General features: G+C 41.5%; 1 protein-coding gene and 1 pseudogene across 9 annotated transcripts in view; one reads left to right on the top strand and one right to left on the bottom strand.

The window, feature by feature from the left end:
• LOC309625677 (LIM zinc-binding domain-containing Nebulette-like) overlaps positions 1-19,316 on the top strand; it is a 213,210-nt gene that overhangs the window by 85,295 nt on the left and 108,599 nt on the right. The window lies entirely within an intron of this gene.
• On the bottom strand, positions 10,008-11,654 carry LOC309625628 (elongation factor 1-alpha 1 pseudogene; annotated as a pseudogene). Its single transcript has one exon. The product of its transcript is annotated as an elongation factor 1-alpha 1 pseudogene (transcript).

Genomic DNA, 19,316 nt, shown 5'->3' with positions numbered 1-19,316 from the left:
AGAGCAGGGGCAGAATCTTTCACCTTCGGGCAACCACATCATCTCCTGCAAGGGCTGCGTTTGCAAGTGTAAAACAGCTCCTGCTACCTCTTCTCCTCAGTGTGATAGGTTGGTTATGTGAAATCCTTGCCATTTGGTGTAACATCACGGATCACAGATGTAACCGTGTGAGACCCAGGTAATCAAGGTAACGACGGAGCTGTTCTTAGGTCTTGTTACTTCAGGGGATTGAAGAAGAGAAACAAGCTCTCCGTTTACAGCTCTCCTGTTATCAGCCAGTGACACAGCCCAGTTAGTCTCCAGCCATTTTAAAGAAATGAAGAAACGGGTGGGTGTTCGAGAGGTGTTTTCCCCTTAGCATTTATTTATGTAAGTATTCGTTGCTAGATCCCTTCATGGGTTTGTAATTCAAAATGTTATCATTGTATTTCGAGAGTGGGTATGCCACTCTTATTTCATATTTTTTTTTCTTTTTTTTTTTGGTAGCTATCTTTAATTAATTAATTATTTATTTATTTATTTATTTATCCTTGGCTGTGTTGGGTCTTCGTTTCTGTGCTAGGGCTTTCTCTAGTTGCAGCAAGCGGGGGCCACTCTTCATCGCTGTGCGCGGGCCTCTCACTATCGCGGCCTCTCTTGTGGCGGAGCACAGGCTCCAGACGCGCAGGCTCAGTAGTTGTGGCTCACGGGCCTAGCTGCTCCGCGGCATGTGGGATCCTCCCAGACCAGGGCTTGAACCCGTGTCCCCTGCGCTGGCAGGCAGATTCTCAACCACTGCGCCACCAGGGAAGCCCCCACTCTTATTTCAGAACAGAGAAACATTTCTTTTATTTTCTTTTTTCTTCTTCTTTTTTGGGTGATAGTCCTAAAAGAAGTTAAACGAGTAAATGAGAAGCAACACTTGACTAGAGATGCACTAATATAATAGTCTCTCAGTGAACAACATCCTCTGTGAGGAGGACGGTATCAGTGTCTCGGAGGAATCCCATAGAAGCCGGTGGCAGGATCTCTGCCTGTGGTGAGCCATCAACCTCACTGGGCCTGGGTCTAAAAAGGCATAGGATGTGTGGTGTAAACATGTTTATAAGTACAAGCAGACACACTTAAAATGATGCATGTTTATGCTAAAGGATGTGAACTGGGATGGTCCCATAGGCCTGGGGGTGGGGAGAAACCATGAAAGGGCAAGGACTTTTGAGCATAGCTTTGAAAGACAGCAATAACATGAATTGGCATAAAAACAAGATTAGAGTTGTAGTAGGCATTTTATAGCATTATCGTCTCTTTTCCTCCTTGCTATGTATAACAGGATTCATGGAAATCCATTAGGTCTGAGGATTTGTTTGGGGGATAGTAGGAGAAAGAAAGTAGTGAGATTATTGAACATAATAAACGAGGGCCTTTTTCCAGGGTTGAGGAATGCATAGCCTCTTGAGCGGTCACGGAAAGCCTTTCCAACTCTGCGGTCCCTCTTTATGGAGGCCACACAGCATGCACTTCTTTGTCCCGGCATAGCGGAGGTACCGGCTCATGTTGTCTCTAACTAGAGTAGAATTGACCTGACAGCTGAGTCCTGAGCTGCTTGTGGGAGTTGGCCCAGAGCCACCTTGGTGTACCCTTCGTGTGCTCCCCCTTCTGTCCCTTGTTCTCCCTGTGATGGCAGCCAAAAGCCCTGTGGCCTGTCTCCTCTGTGCAGTGTACCTTTCAGTTGTCCTAGCACCTGTTTCAGAGGATTCTGTTATTGGCTTCTGATAAGAGTGGCACCTCCAGGGTAGTGGGTTGAATGGTGGCCCCCAAAGATATGTCCACCCAGAATCTCAGAATGTGATCCTCTTTGGAATAGTGGTCTTTGCAGATGTAATGAAGGTACAGCTCTCTAGATGAGATCATCCTGGATTAGGGTGGGCCCTAAATCCAATGACAGGTGTCCTTATAAGAGACAGAAAAGGAGAAGACACACAGGGCCTAAGAGGGGAGGGCCATGTGAAGATGGACGCTGAGAGTGGAGTGATGCCGCCAGAAGACAAGGAACGCCAAGGATGGCCCGGCAGTCACCAGATGCGGGGAGAGTCACGGAACGGATTCTCCCTCAGAACCCCCTGGAAGAACCAACCCTGCCAAAATCTTGATTTCAGACTTCAGGCCTCCAGAACTGTGGGAGAATATATGTCTGTTGTTTTAAGCCTCCAGGTTTGTGGTAATTTGTTGTGGCAGCCCTAGGAAACCAACCCATTCCGTGTGTTGGACATGTTAGCTAAGTGGTCCTTATATGAATAGATGGACACGGAGAGCTTTAAGACTGAAAGAATCCTGGAGACACTAATTCAGTCATTTTTTTTTTTTTAGCTCTGGCTGCACATTAGAATCATCTGGAGAACTTTTAAAAAGGATAGATGCTGGATCCCTAAACCTAAAACAACCAAATCAGAATCTCAGGGGGCTGGGTTAAGGGATTAAAAAAAATTTTTTTTTTTTTTAAATTTTGAAAGCATCCTAGGTGATTTGAATGCACAGCCTGGGTTCAGAACCACTGATCTCTTCTAGCTGTCCCATTTTTACAGATGAGGAAACCAAGAGTCAGCAAAGCTGCCCTGTGGGCCAAAGAAAACCTTAAAACATCCTTCTGTGAAGGCTGGGAAGGACAAAAACAACTCATTCAGGCAGACGAATGAGTGTGTTGGGAAAATAAAGATTTAGGGAAAAAAGGGGAAGAAATTAATGAATTCATTTCATTTTGGGGTTTTGTAGACACTAGTGATGAAGAGGGGGAGGAAGAACTCATTTGCTAATATTTTCAAGGGTCCTCCCCCCAGTCCTGTATTTAAAAGAGAATTTGTTCATGTAATAGAAGAAATGTTTCCCTTCTTATACATGCATGCCAGTATAAAATATTTATGAATATTTTTACCTCCTAAAATGAGATTTTCAGTTTATTTTTATTCCCTTAAGAAATTTGAATAGAGTCTAGATGTCTCTATGGCAAAGGAAATGAATAATTGTGTTTCAAGTCTTATTATGGTGTTTTAGTAAATAACATAGAAGATTTAATGTTCAGAGTAATTGTTAGGGAAAAAAAGAGTGTCTGTTGAAACAGGACCTTGGATCAGGGCTGTGGTATTAAATCTAATCACCCCACTTAGGCTATCCCTCCTTTGGAGACTCATAAAGATAAGGGTAACAGGATAATTGGGATATTATGTACTCTTTAAAACAACATGATTTAGTCCAAGTAGGAATCTCTGGGTCTCTAAATTAATCCCCTGGGGAACAAATGAAAAATATATATGTGATATATTATCGAGGTATATATTTTGGTGGTTTGATATCTTGGAGTGTCTCACATTAATCTGTCATTAATTTTCACCAGGGCAGTCTTGACGGTGATTAAAGCGTACCTAGATAATCAGACGCTAAAGAAGCCCACCGAGAGATTTACTTAAATGATCTAATCAGCTTTTCTTTTCATAGAAGACACAAAACTGAGGTCCTGATGACTGGAGGGCATTAACAATCCCAGGGCACTTTTCACAAGAGTCCGGGTATTTAGCCCCAGTGTCCTGGCCAAATTCCAACTCAAGTAATGCCATTTTGTCTCCCGAAAACGTCCCCCTGCAGCTACCAGTGGATACAGTATTATTCTTCCCTTCCTGTCCAAAGCGTGAGGCTTTGTGTGGACGTGGCACCGTGTGCAGCAGATCCGATGCTGCATTTCTATTATGAGTGCCTGCGTTTTGGCTAAGCTGCCACAAGTACGTGGTAGGGGATATTTACATGACTTGCACTAACAGGGGAAAATGGCGTTAAGACTTATTCTTTCAGAAAACTTGTTTATGTCTTTTGTAAAAAATGATGGTGTGATTAATATTATCAGATATGAATACATGTATGTGCATTTTAATCTCTTCGTACCTTATTTTGTTCTATAGAGGGGTAGAAACAGTTATGATGACCAGTGACCCATGCCAGGTTGTATTAAAATGTGTAAAATCAAGCATTTCTTAGTTTGTTTAGAAAATGTAAAGAAAGATTAGAAATGCTCAAAAAAGCAGAAGACGTAAGTGTGGAGTGATGAGGAGATTCTGGATGCCCTCTCTGGTTAATGGGCCTAAGGCTCATTGAGAAAATTCTGATTCAGGGAGAAAAGAGATTAATTCTTTTGGCCTGGGCAATGGTTTCATAACAGCAAACCTGGACAGCTTGACAAACTATTTCTGGAATCCTGTTTTTTTTGAAACAGTCTGTTCACTTAGAGGGAAAATTTCCATTTGGTTTGTGTGAGCCTGATGCCACAGGGGAGAGTTGGCTCTTTTGTGTGAACAGGATGGCTGATGACTCTTGGAAGTGCCCCATGTCATTTCTTTCTTGGGAGATTGAGAAACCAATACAGAACCTCTTGAGAGGTTAAGGGAAACCAAGGCAGAAAGCTGGGAGAAAAGCTGGTTCCATATGAATTGGAAAATAGTCATGATGAAGAAGATGAGAAAGTTCAAACGGTACCAGGAGGTACCCTAAATATTTTAGGTTTTAAAGGTCGAAACTTAGAATTAGATTATTAGCCAGTATTTATATTATTAGCCAGTATATATTAGCCAGTATTTAGACATTCAAGCTCCCTTTCTCATTATTTCCTCCTTTGACATCGGTTAGGACTTTTTGGTTGCAAGTGACAGAAAGGCAATGCAAACTAGCCTAAAGCAAACTAGCCTAAAGCAGAAAGGCAAAGCAAACTAGCCTAAAGCAGAAAGGCAAGAGGATGTACTGCTTTGCTAGCTGATGGCTGAAAAGCCCAGGTGTCAGTGGGTCCTGGGGTTATCATCAGGTTTCAGCTCTTCTCTCTTGTAACTCTTTTCCCGGTAGCCTCTTTCCTTATGATGATGGCAAGATAGCTTTTAAGCAAGCTTCAGCCTTATATCCTAGCCAGCTCCGCAGAAAGAATTTTCCTTCCCTAATAGTTTGAATGAAAACTCCAAGATTATTTGCCTGGGTCTGATTTTAGTCACATGCCCATCTCTGTGGCCAGGAGGACGAGACAAACTGAAGAGGTGGGGCTTCGACCAGCCACACTCAGACCAGAGGGGCTGGGTCATTCCAAAGGGAAGAGCAAGTTGATGCTACCAGGAGGAAAATGGATGCGGAACACCAAAATGCAGGTGTCCATCGCAGACATGTAAATTCTGATGCATTTATTTAAAAGTGCTCACCTACACTTTTTTGACTTCATAGAAGGGTTCAACACATTTGACTATACACACGTAAAGTGGAGAGTCACGGGGCTGGCCTCCTAGTCTTGTTTCCCACCCAGTAGAGAAATTCACAATTTCAGTGTCCATGCCTAGTAGTCTTTCAGCTTCTACTTGAATTCCTTTGAAGATGTTAAGTTTGTTACTCCGTAAGTGCGTATATACCATTTTAATAGGAAGTTCTTCTTTACCACATTAAGTTGAGAGTTTCCCCTCTCCTCTCTTGACTTTGTGCCAATGGTCCGACTTTGTGCCAGTGGTCCCTTTTCTGCCTTTTGGAGTCACGTGGAGTAAATTTAATCTTTCTAAGCCACAGTCTCGTGGCTCTTTCAAATTCCATCTTGTCTCTTGGCTACACACACCTATTTCTCTTCATTGTACACTTCTCTCCCCGCTTCCTCCTGTTCCTTCTTTTTTATAATATAAAGAAACCTTATAGGTGCTCATTTTTGGAGGAAACTCTGTGTCCCCGATTTCATAACAGTTGTTGGACATGTAATTCATCTTTAGAAGTTTCTCAAGTTTCTCATGAATTACAGTTTGAGGCTCAATATAAAGAGTTTGTCATGAAAGTGAATTTTAAAAATAGCACTCTCAGACATTTATGTATTCAATTTTAAAACTCTCAGACATTTATGTATTCAATTTTAAAAGTAAAGTTAAATTATTTCAGAAACATAGGCCTTTAAACATTTTTGGTGTGTGTTCTAAACATTCTGAAGATGGAGCAAATGGGGCATGATGACAGTAATTCTGAAGTGTCCTAAAATAGTCCATGGATATAAATATTCAGTTAAATTGTAAGAGAATCATGATTTTGTAGATCAGAATTAAGATTCTAATGCACACTTGACCTAGTAAATGAACTCTTAAGGAATGTCTCATTGTTCTCCCTTGCGTTACTGTGTTTTTAGTACGGTAAGTCCAAGCCAAGAATATTAAAATCTTGGCTTTTAGAGGAAATTCAGAGGCTTAAAATAAAACTTCTTTATTAGTGATTCTCTACTAGCCATTTACATTTCTGGATCAGTGTCATTTTCCTTTAGCTAAATATCTTAAACAGATTTGTCTTAGAAAAAGTGTATATTGTTCTGTTTCCTGTTTTTTCTACTTTAAATCGATCTCTTTTAATCACTAAATTTTGTTAGTTCTTAACCTTTATTTTTGTTTATAAGCATTAGCAAGAATAAGATTGATCAACATTGAGTTGCTATCATCTTTATAAGAAATGCAGTAGTAGCAAATTTATTCATTTATCTAGGTGATGATTACTGTTCTCATGAAAAAGTTCTCATTTAATAATATTTTTCCAGCAACTGCAACATATAATATGTCTGGTGGGTAAAAGTCTGGGGAAAAGGAAATCTGGCGTCTTTAAGAAGTGTACACTTCTTGCAAGGCAGGGAGGAGAAGCTGAGTGGACTTTAAATGAGTTATCCAAGCCTATGAGAATGGAGGGAGGTGACCCAAATCTTAGGAAGATTGTTCTTCACTCTCTCATTTTCCGTACAGCTTAATGCTGATGTGGAGAGACTGATGGATCCCGAGTTGGCAGAGCTATTAGTCTAAGAGGAGGATGAATTGAGGATGCAGGTGTGGAAGGATAGAGAGGAGGGCTAACACGGCACCGGGTGGAAGAAAGGTGTGCAGCTGCCGATGGTAAGACCAGAAGAGCAACTTGTCACATGCAATTTCGACTGAAACCCATCACCCCGGCTTTGTTAATGTTTTTACCTAGTGCAATTTCTTTTCCAGTGACTGTTCCAGGAGTAACGTGCCAGATGGAGTGAAAGTGTTACTGGGTCGAGTGAAATCCTATTACTAGTCCCATCTGCTCACGGCCCCTGGGGCTTCGCAGCTGCAGGATTAAAGACTAATCCTGAGTGACAGACGCAAAAGGGGCAATCCTCATACATAGTAGGTGCTCAGTAAATGCCATTGGATTTGAGTGAAGACATTAGTGATTGATGGGGCTGCTTTTGCAGTAAGAAACATGAGTTAAGACATGAACATGTTTTAGAACAGTTTCTGCCTACATTTCAAGAGGAAACACTTCAGTCCTTCCCATCTTTCTTTCTTCTTAAACAAATACTTTCTGAACACCTGCTAAGTACTTAACTCATTTTAGGTACTGTGCGTGGAAAAACAATCATATAATCCCAGCTTTTTATGAGGTTGAGGCTGTGTACCTAATTTTTTGTCCTCTAACACAAGCTTTAAAAAAATCATCTCAAATCCTCCCAAATTATTGCCAAGTTTGAAGAAAACAAAACAGCACTTTTATTCATTTGTATGTTAGTGTGTTAAGCAGAAAATGGTGATCAATTTCACGATGTAAATATAAAACAGACTGGAAAGGATTCTGTGTTCCTCTGAAACTAAAGTGTATGCTGTGGGTCAGATTTTTCTCTTCACTCAAAGTGAGGTTTCTCCCTGTTCCTTACAGGCGCTTCCATATATAGTTCAGTGCCATCCAGGAATAAACCCTTTCAATGACTCATTATTGGCAGACTCAGATATATAGGGAGAACTACCTGTACTAAATATTTGTTACAACACACCTTCCTAATATCAGTTAAAAAGCCCCTCTGCTGATTTGTTTCTTCCCTCCAGTTGCCTATCTCATTCTCAAGATTTTTTTTCTTCTGCTTGCACAAATCAATTTCCTTTTTTGGGCTGCTTTTTCCCCTCACCCAGTCTGTCTGTACACCTCTACAGCACCTATCACCATAGCACCCATTTAATAGTATCTGTGCTAATTATCCTATCTTTAAGACACAGTGGCTTGGTTTGTTAGAACAGAATTTATACTGCATTTCTAATTATGGGCATTTATAGGTAATTGCTTACTTTTGATATGGTAAGAACATGGTTTGCAATATTTTTAGAAATAGTAATTAGAAATGCATCTCCTAAAATCATTACTTTAAAAACTTCATTAACACTTAAATAAAGAAGCAGAATAATTTAATTAGTAAAAGTTAATAAAAACTTTCAGTTGCCTTAAGTGGACAATAAAACTAAAGGGGATTGTGTGTATTATTAATTTTTTCTTAAAGTTGAGTCAGATCCGTATGTGCTGGATGTGAACTCATGAATTTTCTTTTTCTGTATCCTTGGCCATTGTGTTTATGATTATTGTGGTGGTTGACCTGGATTGTTTTTCTGAGTAGGAAACACCCTCAACAGATAAAAATCAACGCTTATCTTGGCTTTGCAGTAAAAATCCCAAAATAGCATAAAAGTTTTTAAGGAGTGAACAAATCTGTAGAAATCAGAAAGGAAATATGTATGTATTTTTAGAAATCTCATTTGAATTCAGATTGTTTTTTGACCTCTACTATATATTTAAATAGGTACTAGTTTTCTATTTTAAGCCTCCATCATTGCTGTGGTTTTTAAACAACAAAGCAAAACAAAATAAAACAAAAATCCCAAGTGGAAAAAAAAAAAACCTAACTGTAACTCCAGAGATATTTAAAAGCATTTCTGTAGAGACACAGATGTAGAGAACAAACAGAGAACAAACGTATGGATACCAAGGGGGAAAGGGAGGTGGTGGGATGAATTGGGAGATTGGGATTAACATCTATACACTATTGATACTATGTATAAAATAGATAACTAATGAGAACCTACTGTATAGCACAGGGAACTCTACTCAGTGCTCTGTGGTGACCTAAATGAGAAGGAAATCCAGAAAAGAGGGGATATATGTATACACATAGCTGATTCACTTTGCTGTACAGTATAAACTAACACAATATTGTAAAGCAACTATACGCCAATAAAAATTAAAAACAAATAAAAACAGTTCTGTTCTACAGTGGGAATCAGAAGGAAAATATAACCAACATTGATTCTAAAAGTTTGAATAGAAAACCTTGATAATCTCAGTCATGTTTCCATGGATTTCATTAAAGAGACATTCCAGCTCCATGTTACTCATTACGATTTATTTATTAAATTTAATTAAATGTAATTCTAATGTTAGTCTAAAATATTAGGTCTCTAATGACTATTAGTGGTTTGATATTAATTGCGAACTTAGAGCATTAGGTACCATGCAGGACAGAAGCCACAGCCTGTGTCCTTGCTGGCACATGGGGAGCGATGTAGGAGCAGGGCCATGCATGTGACATGTGCAAGGGTGGACACCCGAGGAGGTTAGAAATAAGGTGGAAGGTATAAGAGAGCAAGATCATAACTGCGTGTGTGGTTGAGAGTCTTTTTTAAACACCAGGGCTTTTGCTGTGTCCTTCTTCAGTCCCTGGAGCAATTGGGCATATATAGTAATGTCCCAGGTGTCCCCAAGCTGAAATCACTCTGGCTTTCATATACCTGTGGCCTTTCGTGCAACCTTTATTTCTAATGCTTTATCTTTTATATACTCAACTTCCGCTTTTGGTTCTCCTTTGCAGCAGAATCACTCTTGTAGATTCATCTTCTTGACCACAGCTTGGCCACCCCTCCCTTCTTTGTGCTCTTTAGGTGTACACTCTTCTCAAATGCTCAATACATTAAAAGAAATTGATGCCACAGCACTGTTACCTTCCAGAGATCCCATTTCAAGTCCTAGTTCTGTTGTGTGTAGCAGTAATAAATAGACCAGTGGGGGATTTAGGGGTTGGCCGGACAAGACACATATCTAAATCCTTCAGATATGGAAACAAAGGAACACAATTTCTAACAGCACTCCTGGGCATACCTAACAGATTCCTTTTTTTTTTTTTCCTCATTAAAATTTTTAACGAGTCTCAAATTCTGTGACAGATTTTTGGTCAAGTTGTTTCCATTAGAAAGTACTGAGTTTAAAAACTAATAACTTAAAACTGCCACACACAAAACAAATGGTCCACAAAACATTCTCCTTTCCTTCTGAAGGTTTTACTATGCATTGTTATCATTAACCGGTCTTTTGCTATTAAACTTAAATGGCCAATTGAGACAAATAGTTCTGAGGCTGTTCTTCCACCACTGATTAAGACTGGGGTGGCAGGTATTGGGGATAATATTCATTTAGCCTTCTGAGCTTTCTGGGCAGACTTGGTGCCCTTGCCAGCTCCAGCTGCCTTCTTGCCACTGCTTTGATGACGCCCACAGCAACCATATGTCTCATGTCATGAACAGCAAAATGGCTCAGAGGAGGATAGTCAGAGAAGCTCTCAACACACATGGGTTTGCCAGAAACCATATCAACGATGGCAGCATCACTAAATTTCAAGAATTTGGGTCCATCTTCCAGCTTTTCCCCAGAACAATGATCAGTCTTCTTCAGTTCAGCAAACTTGCGAGCAACGTGAGCTGTGTGACAATCCAGACAGGTGCATATCCAGCACTGATTTGGCCTGGATGGTTCAAGATAATCACCTGAGCTGTGAAACCAGCTGTTTCCATCGGTGGGTCATTTTTGCTCTCACCAGCCACATTGCCATGACGAACATCTTTGACACGTTCTTGACATTGAAGCCCACATTGTCCCCAGGAAGGGCTTCACTCAAAGCTTCATGGTGCATTTCAACAGACTTCACTTCAGTTGTCACGTTGACTGGAGCAAAGGTGACCACCATGCCAGGTTTGAGAACACCAGTCTCCACTCGACCCACAGGAACAATGCCAATACCACCAATTTTGTAGACGTCCTGGAGGGGCAAACGCAAGGGCTTGTCAGTTGAGCGAGTTGGTGGCAGGATGCAATCCAGAGCTTCATGCAGTGTGGTTGGTTCCACTGGCACTGCCATCTTTACAGGTGACTTTCCATCCCTTGAACCACAGCATGTTAGCACTTGGCTCCAGCATGTTGTCACCATTCCAGCCAGAAATCGGCACAAATGCCACTGTGTCGGGGTTGTAGCCAATTTTCTGAATGGAGGTGCTGACTTCCTTAACAGTTTCCTCGTATCTCTTCCGGCTGTAGGGTGGCTCAGTGGAATCCATTTTATTAACTCCAACAATTGGTTGTTTCACACTCCGAGTGTAGGCCAGAAGGGCATGCTCAGGGGTCTGCCCATTCTTGGAAATACCTGCTTCAAATTCACCAATGCCAGCAGCAACAACCAGGACAGCACAGTCAGCCTGCGATGTGCCTGTAATCATGTTTTTGATGAAGTCTCTGTGTCCTGGGGCATCAATGGTGGTCACATAGTACTTGCTGGTCTTGAATTTCCATAGGGAGATATCAGTGGTGATACCACGCTCGTGTTCAGCTTTCAGTTTGTCCAAGACCCAGGAATACTTGAAGGAGCCCTTTCCCATCTCAGTAGCCTCCTTCTCTAACTTTTCAATGGTTCTCTTGTCAATCCCACCACATTTGTAGATCAGATGGCCAGGAGTGGTAGACTTCCCTGAATCTACGTGTCCAATGACAACGATGTTGATGTGGGTCTTCTCCTTTCCCATTTTTGCTTAGGTTTAGCAGTGGTTTTCATGACGCCTGTGTCCTGGCGGCAAACCCGTTGCGAAAAAGCCAGATTCCTTTTAAAATCTCATTTCTTTCTCTTTATTGCCTTTTCCTTCTTCCCCTCCCCCATCTTTTGCTGTCCTTCACCCTAACACGTTGTGATAGAGAGTTTTCTTAGTTCAGAGACTAAGAATTTAGCTGTATTGATTTGTCACATTGCACCTGCTGAAATCCTAATGGAAAAAAACTTGGCACATGAAATAGAAGTCAGTCTGATAAAATTAAACCTCACAAATTATGCAGCTGCTGTGTACATAGAGAACGCTATCCGAATCTTCATCACTGACTGCTTCAATATTCTCATTTTACATCTTGGCTGTTTTCACTGGGCTTGCATTTTGCATGTTGGGAAAGTACATTTTGGGATGGTCATTTCATCCTGCAGAAGCAGACACTTGATTCATATGGCTATGTGATTGCAGCTGTAACTTACGTTCATGTAAAGTGTGGTAATTTACAGATGATTATGTGTAGAGCTGACGCAGGTACAGCTTCTGCAGAGGAGGAACTGATGCCAAAGAGTCACTTTGTGTAGGTGGCTCAATCCCGAGGGACTGTGAGGCCGAGGGGGACGCACCCATCTTTAGGGGCAAAAACATCATTTAAAGGAAGAATGATATTAGCGTACTTTCTGGGGGGTAACTCTGAAGAGTTTTACTTCTTCCTAGGATCTCTGATTTTTTTATTTTATTTTCTTTTATGGCCACAATGTTTGCAAGGCTGAGACTGAGCTGTGCTTGTGCCAACTTTGGAGAAATTTAGGTAGATGAACTTGTGAAAAAGCTATTTACGTAAAAACAAATGTCACCTCATGTTAGGGATTTCTACCTCCTTTTTAAATTTCTTCATTCACACGTGTATTAAGTGCTTACCAAGTACAAGGCCCAGTTTAGGAGCTGGGGATATAGCAGTTCCCTTGCTCACATGGAAGTTCATTCTAGTGAAAGGACACAGATTAAAAAAAATGGTTAATAGTTCACAAATCACTTGGTGCTCCATGCTATGGAAACAGTAACGCAGGGAAAGAGAATGCTGGGTTGAGGGGTGAGTTCCTATTTTACGCTGGGTAATCAGAGATGGTCTCCAAGGAGGGGATGTTTGAGCAGACCTGATGGAAGTGAGAGGGTGAGCTGTGATGTTTGGGGGAAGAGCAGGTATAAAGGTAGGAGGTGGAAGCACGGTGGTGTGTTGGAAAAAGTAAGAACAGTGAATGGAGAGAGTACAGGGCAGAAGAGGTGGGGCTTGGAAGAAGCAGGAATCATAAAAGGTCTTTTAGAAGATTTTAAGAATTTTGACTTTCACTAACCGAGACGAAAAGTGTGATGGTGTCTGGTTTATGTTTTACAAGTCCTGTCTGGTCGCTGTGTTGAGAATAGGCTGTAGGAGGCAGGGGTGGATGCAGGGAGCCCCATCAGGTGTCAGGGGCAGTTATCCAGGTGGGAGACGATGGGGTTTGTGCCGTGGTAGTGATAGTGGAAGAGATCGGAAGAGGTCACGTTCAGAATATATTTTGGAGGTGGAGCCACCAGGATTTACCTTTGGGATGTGGGTCATAGAAAATACAAGGAGATAGGGCTTCCCTGGTGGCGCAGTGGTTAAGAATCTGCCAACCAATGCAGGGGACATGGGTTCGAGCCCTGGTCCGGGAAGATCCCACGTGCCGCGGAGCAACAAAGCCTGTGTGCCACAACTACTGAGCCCACGTGTCACAACTGCTGAGCCTTGTGCCACAGCCACTGAAGCCTGCATGCCTAGAGCCCGTGCTCCGCAACAAGAGAAGCCACTGCAATGAGAAGCCTGCGCACCGCAATGAAGAGTAGCCCCCGCTCGCCACAACTAGAGAAAAGCCCGTGTGAAGCAACAAAGACCCGACGCAGCCAAAGATAAAAATAAATTAATTAAGAAAAAAGAAAATACAAGGAGATAAATATCCCTTTTATTTTTTTTTTGTCTGAGAAATTGGTCAGTGAGTAGTAATTTATGGAAACGGGAGAGGCCCAAGGAGGCATGGGTGTTCTGGGGAGAATCAGGAGTTTGGTGTGGGACTGGTTAGGCTTGAGATGTCTATCAGACATCCAAGATATGTGAAGAAGGTAGGTGGATCCATGAGCCTGGAGATCAGGAGACAAGTCTGGGCTGGAGTCAGCATAGAGAAGGTATTTAAAGCCATGAGACTGGTTGAGATCTAGTCAGTGTGGGTATACACAGGAAAGTAAAGAAGTACAGTGACTGAGCCCTAAGCCACCCCAAAGTTAGGCAGATGAGAACCAGCCATACATGCTAAGGAGGATTAGCCAGTGTCTTAGTTTCATACAGCTGCCAAAACAGAGCACCAAAACCTGAGTGGCTTCAAACAACAGAAGTTTATTGTCTCACAGTTCTGGAGGTTAGAAGTCTGATTCAAGGTGTTAGCAGGACCATGCTACCTCTGATGGCTCTAGCGGGGGAGTTCCTCCTTGCCTCTTCTAGCTTCTGGCGTTTACTGGCAGCACGTGGTGTTCAGTGGCTTGTAGATGCATCACTCCAGTCACATGGTTATCTTCTCCCTGTGTATCTTCACTTCATCTTCCCTCTGTGCCTCTGTGCGTCCAGATTTCCCCATTTCATAAGGACACCAGTCGTGTTGGATTAAGGCCCACCCTAATGACCTCACCTTAACCTGGTTATATATGGGAATCTGCAAAGACCCTATTTCCAAGCACGGTTACATTCTCAGGTACTGGGGGTTAAGACTTCAACGTATCTTTTGGGGGGACACAATTCAATTCATAACAGCCAGCGAGGTGGTAAGAGAACCAGGAGAGTGTGGTATTCTGGAAACCAAGTGAAGAATGTGCTTCCGACAGGAAGGATGGATAAACTGAGTCAGATGCTGGTGATGGAACAAACAAGATGGGGACTGAGGACTGACCGTTGGCTTGACCATGTGGGGGTCATTGGTGTCCTTGCCATGAGTGGTTTCAGTGAAGTGGTTAGGCTGAGAATCGGATTGAAGTTCAAGAGAGAATGGAAACAGAGGAGTTAGAGAAAGCAAGTGTAGACAGCTTTTTGAGGCATTTTGCATATAAGGCATGAGAAGAATGGGGTGGTGGCAGTGGAGAGACCAGAGTTCAAAGGAAAAATTTTAAAACAGTGGGAGAGATAGCAGCATGCTTATATACCAGTGTGGAACAACACAATAGAGAGGAGGAATATTACAGAGAAAAGGGGACAATTTCTAGAACGATGCCTTTGAGGTGGCAAGAGGGTGTGGAATGTAATAGCCATGCAGAGGAAGGCTGTGTGGACAAGCCTGCCAGGTGATTCTTACGCACGCCCAAGTTGGAGAGCCGCTGTTCAGATGATCTCTAGGACCTTTTAAAATTCTATGTCTTGTGATGTATTTTACCCCATTAGTTGAGAATGAAATCCCCCTTTTGTTTAGAATAATGATTACTGCCTAATGTGCACGAAGAATGAGTTCAGATGGATATGACCACAGAGTATGTACAAGGAGTTGTGCCATAGGGGATGGTAGCTCTCCGACTGTGCTTTACTCTCAGGGCCTTAGTAAGCTGTACTGTCTCTTTAAACTACAATTTCTGCCATTTAGAGGTGCCTCTTCAGCATTGCCTGGAAGATCTGGCTCTGTCTCCAACTGCTATTTTTAGATGACCCTGCATCAGACCCCAGTGGAGTGAAGAGCATGTCATGGGGGCTTGAAATATTTGTATCTGGCGGGACTCAAATGCTGTATGACAAATTAATGTCCTAATACCCAAATGCTATTATATCAAATTTGTGTGTATTGAGTTAACATAAAATATGACCTAGGACTTCCATTAAAACTTTCCAAAGAAAACCCCAGTTTGGCTTGTCTGAGGACTGTACAATTTTATTTTGTTCCCTCAAAATTGTAGCTAAAGGTTGGTATTATCACCTTAATGTGATTGCTCTTTGACTCACTTTTATTCCAAAATACACAGTTTCCAATAAGAGAGCCATACCTTCTTTCTTGAGTCAATGAAAGTTCACTTTCATTTTCGTAATGTTAGAGGACTGAAAAAAGTTGAGACAACGGAGAGTTTTAATCAAAGCAGGCAGCAATTGACTTCAGTTTTAGTAAAATAACTTGGTGTGAACAGATGTTTGGCCAGCACAGAGAATTATGCTTTACTACCTATTAATTTGAGAATATTGACTGCACATTATTTGGTAGAAAACATGAGATTAGCAAGGTTATATATATCCCATACTCTCTGAGGTTTACATTTATCAAGAGGACATTTATCCCCCTTTCCCCTTTGAAGTAGTCAGAAAGGATTTGAGTTACCTTTCAGTCCTAGAAAGTATTCCCCTAGTTTCTCTGAATGTGTCTAAGGGAATTTGGAGTGAGACTTACCTTTTAGTACCCTGGGTTTTTGTATCCTGCTTATGCTCGTGTCAAATGTTAACTTTTTCCCTTTGGGGCATTTGTCAACATCCCACAGATGAGTGTCTGTCTGTGCCCACCACGGGAGATGCAGAATTTGAGGAGTGCAGGGTCTCGTGGGGCTGACAGTCCAGCAAACAGCATTTGTTAACACATCCAGTGCGGTAAGAGCAGCAATAGATGCAGGCATAGGCGCTCTGGCTGCCTGATGAGGCGGCTTACCTGTGACTGCTGGGCGTGGTGGTCACTGGTAAGCATGGTGAATGGGGGGACGTGATAGCGGAGCTTTCCCAATATGTGATCTTTTAAATACTTTATAATAACTTATATCAATAATAATATTTCACAATTTTATATTTAATTACTTTTGTATCCTTTTATTTTATCCTCATAAATACTCTACATATAGGCAGACTGGGAGAGAAAATCAAGGCTTAGTACCTTTGACCTGCCCAAGTTCAGATGTCCTGGGTTTAAGGCTCGTCTCCTATACTTACCAATTGTAAGTACAAGTATAGGAGCTAAGCCTAAAACCCAGGGCATCTGAGTCCTGGTCCAAATGTTTTACACCCATAGGTAAGGAAATCCTTGGTTCTGAAGTGAACCAAATCAGGCCTAGAACAACTGACAGTTCGGCAATCACTTAAAGGATGTTTGAACTGTTTTTAAGTATCCTTGAAATTGTAAATCTTTAGCTGCAACTCTGATACTATGATAGCTTTGCGAAGTTTGAAGAAAGTTTAGTTTGAAGTTTTGGACTGAGATAATTTTGTGTTTAATGTAGCATTTGATAAGCATGCCGTAAAATAATGTTGGTTCTTTTAGAAGAAGTTACTTTAAAGATGCATTATAGGGGTTCCCTGGTCGCCCAGTGGTTAAGAATCTGCCTGCCAATTCAGGGGACATGGGTTTGAGCCTTGGTCCAGGAAGATCCCACATGCCGCGGAGCAACTAAGCCCGTGCGCCACAACTACTGAGCCTGCGCTCTAGAGCCGGTGCTCCGCAACAGGAGAAGCCACTGCAATGAGAAGCCCGCGCACCGCAACGAAAGAGTAGCCCCCGCTCACCGCAACTAGAGAAAGCCTGTGCGCAGCAACGAAGACCCAATGCAGCCAAAAAAAATAAAGAGACTGAAAGACCTGAAAATCCTGAAATATTGAAAAAAAAAATGCATTATAAAACTTAATGCATGCTTTGTTGTTTCCAAAGGAGAAGTTTTTGGCTTGTAGTTTCTCAAATATGAAGTGTTATGGTAGATAGCTTTTCCCCCTTCTCTTTACCCATATTTTAAAGCCACATCTTTTTAAGTGATTGAAGCCATTTTGTGTGTGTTTGAAATTATTTTTGATTACTTTAAAACTTGCAGTGAAACTTTATCTGATAGACTAGTTGAATGCCATGTTAAGCTAAAGCATCTTCCAAAAATCTAGAAGAGCAGGAATGGATCATATGTGTTTCTTCTGGAGCAGAGAGAGTGTGCTGCTGTCAGGATCACAGGCAGAATGAAAGGAGATGAGCCCAACATATTTGACCCAACCCTGGCTCTTGACCGGAATGGGAGGAGCTGATGGTCTGTGGCACTGGTAGCCTGGTCCCACAGCCTCTAGAATGAATGTTACTCATTTTGATAATAGCTGTTCTTAGTCATATTTCTGAGAAAACACACAAAACTGATTGCAGTTGACTATAAAAATGTTTTTAGTTATATATATGACTATAACTAACTTTTACTTTTATAGTCATATATATATATATATTTATATATGTGACTATAAAAATGTTTGTCCTGTTTTTAGTTAATTGATGTATCTTCCCATAGACATAGATTTAAAGTTAGAAATTTCCCCTTTGGTAGTGGAGTAAACTGATGTTCAGGACTATCTGATTTACTGAAGAAATTTGGAGAAACAAGTCTAGTTTTAAACATTCTTTTCGTGTCATATTACATTGTGAATAAATTAACAGTACAGGCATTTCTAATAGAGTCTTACTGGGAACTCAGACTTGGGGAGTTAATCGGCTATTGGGGTCATCCAGACTCTTAACAGAGCTCAGATTTGGGAACCAGTTCATAGTAAACTGTATCTCTGGCTATATGTATAAGCTAAGGCAAGGATCCAAAGTGGACTATTTGACATTTCTTGGACATGCCCAGTGTCCCTCTGCTGCCCTCTTTCAAAGTGTTGTTTTCTCTACCCTAGGTATCCAGTCACCCTGTTGCTACTTGCTCAAAAGCATTACCCAGTCTTACAGCAAGAGTCAAAAAGCAACGCTCTTCAGGAAATTGTACTCCCACCTAGGTGTCATCTCTCTTTTCTTTGAGACCTCATATTACCTCTGTGCTTTTTAAAATGGAATTCCTTTATGTGAAAATCCCCACCATGGTCCTGGCACAGAGACACTGAGGGAATGTCAGCTCTCCATCTCTCCGTTTTATTTTGCCTTATTTTGTGGCTAGTTGTGTGTATGACTGTTTTGCTTTTAGCAGTTAATAAAGTTGATCTTTTCTGCTTATTTTAACAATGCTTTGTTTTAGAAAATACATTATACATGCAAAAGACTATAAATTAAATGCACATTTTAAAGAATGATAAAAATAGCATCTGCATACAAATTGCTGAGCTTAAGAAAGAGGTGGCCAGTACCGCATGGAGCCCTCTGTCTTAGTCCATTTGGCTACTATCACAAAAATGTCGTATCCTGGGGGGCTTAAACAACAAACATTTATTTCTCACAGTTTGGAGGCTGGGAAGTCCAAGAGCAAGGAACTGGCAGGCTCAGTGTCTGGTGAGACCCACTTCCTGGTTCATAGCTGCCTTCTCCCTGTGTCCTCACATGGCGGAAGGGATGAGCGACTCTCTGGGGCCTCTTTCATAAGGGCACTAATCCCATTTGTCAGGGATCCTGACCTAAGCACCTTCCAGCGTCCCCCACCTCCTATTGCTGTCACATTGGAGATGAGGATTTCAGGATGTGAATTTTGGGGTGACCTAAACATTCAGGCCATAACGCCCTCCTTGACCACATTCCTCTCCCACTCAAGTAACTGCAGTCCTAAATTTTTGTGTTTGTAATTTCCTTGCTTCCTTTTGTAGTTAATCTGCAGGTGGATGATTCCATAAACAATGTATTTCTTGATTTTATGTCTTTTTTTTTTTTTAAATAGAGTTTTTTTTTAAAATTATTTGCTTTATTTATTTATTAT

The sequence above is a fragment of the Balaenoptera borealis genome, assembly GCF_965194805.1.
Source record: "Balaenoptera borealis genome assembly, chromosome: 3".
Lineage (NCBI taxonomy): Eukaryota > Metazoa > Chordata > Mammalia > Artiodactyla > Balaenopteridae > Balaenoptera > Balaenoptera borealis.
Note: the sequence above shows the minus strand (reverse complement) of the source record. Positions and strands in the feature narration are given on the sequence as shown.